Below are 2,062 nucleotides of genomic sequence, written 5' to 3'. Positions count from 1 at the left end.
TTATAACGTCATCGTATATAACGTTATGCGTTATGACGTAATACTACATAACGTCATACGCTATAACGTAATACTACATAACGATATACGTTATCACGTGATATTACATAACGTTATACGTTATGACGTAATACTACATAACGACATACGACATAACGTCACACTACATAACGTTACATGTTATAACGTCATAGTATATAACATCATGCATTGTAACGTAATACTACATAACGCCATACATTATGACGTAGTATTACTTAACGACATAGTATATAACGTTATACGTTATAACGTAAGGCTCCATAACGTTATACGTTATAACGTCATACGCTATAACGTAATACTACTTACCGTTATACGTTATAACGAAACACTACATAACGTTACATGTTATAACGTCATAGTATATAACGTTATACGTTACAACATAATACTATATAACGTTATAACTTTTAACGTTATACTACATAACGCCATACGTTGTAAAGTAACACTACATAGCTATATACGTTATAACGTGATACTACATAACGTTATACGCTATAACGTAATACCACTTTACGTTATACGTTATGACGTAATACTACATAACGTCATATGTTATAACGTCACACTACATAACGTTCTATGTTATAACGTCATAGTATATAACGTCATGCATTATAACGTAATACTACATAACGTTACACGTTATGTAGTATTACTACATAACGTCAAACGTTATAACGTCACATAACATAACGTTACATGTTACAACGTCATAATATATAACGTTATACGTTATGACGTCATAGTATATAACGTCATACGTTGTAACGTCACACTACATAACGTCATACGCTATAACGTAATACTACTTAACGTTATACGTTATAACGACACGCGAAATAACGTTACACGTTATAACGTAATACTACATAACGTTATACGTTGTAACGTAATTCTACATAACGTCATACGATATAACGTCACACTATATAACGTCATACGCTATAACATAACACTACTTAACGTTATACATTATAACGACACACGAAATAACGCTACACGTTATAACGTCATAGTATATAACGTTCTACGTTATGACGTAATACTACATAACGACATGCGACATAACGTCACACTACATTTCGTTACATGTTATAACGTCATAGTATATATCATCATGCATTATAACGTAATACTACATAACGTTATACGTTGTAACGTAACACTACATAACGTCATACGTTATAACGTCACACTATATAACGTCATACGCTATAACGTAACACTACTTAACGTTATACATTATAACGACACACGAAATAACATTACACGTTATAGCGTCAGAGTATATAACGTTATACGTTATAAAGTTATACTACATAACGTCATACGCTACAACGTAATACTACATAACGTTCTACGTTATGACGACACACTGAATAGCGTTACATGTTATAACGTCATTGTATATAACGTCATACGTTATAGCGTAACACTACATAACTTCACACGCTATGACGTAATACTACTTAGCGTCTTAGGTTTTAACGTCATAGTATATAACGTTATACGCTATAACGTAATGCTACATAACCTTATACGTTATAACGTAAGCCCACATAGCGTTATACGTTATTACGTTATGCTACATGACGTTATTCGTTATAACGTCACACCACATAACGTTACACGTTATACCGTCATAGTATATTACGTTATACGTTATGACGTAATACTACATAACGTCATACATTATAACGTAATACTACATAACGTTATACGTTGTAACGAAATACTACATAACGTCATACGCTATAACGTAATACAACTTAACGTTATACATTATAACAACACACGAAATAACATTACACGTTATAACGTCATAGTATATAACGTTATACGTTATAACGTAATAATACATAACGACATACGACATAACGACACACTACATAACTTTACAAGTTATAACGTCATAGTATATAATGTTATACGTTATGACGAAATACTACATATCGTCATACATTATGTCGTAGTACTACATAACGTTATACGCTATAACGTAAGGCTACACTAC

The sequence above is a fragment of the Bombus affinis genome, chromosome 8 (assembly GCF_024516045.1).
Source record: "Bombus affinis isolate iyBomAffi1 chromosome 8, iyBomAffi1.2, whole genome shotgun sequence".
Lineage (NCBI taxonomy): Eukaryota > Metazoa > Arthropoda > Insecta > Hymenoptera > Apidae > Bombus > Bombus affinis.
This window is presented reverse-complemented; position numbering follows the sequence as displayed.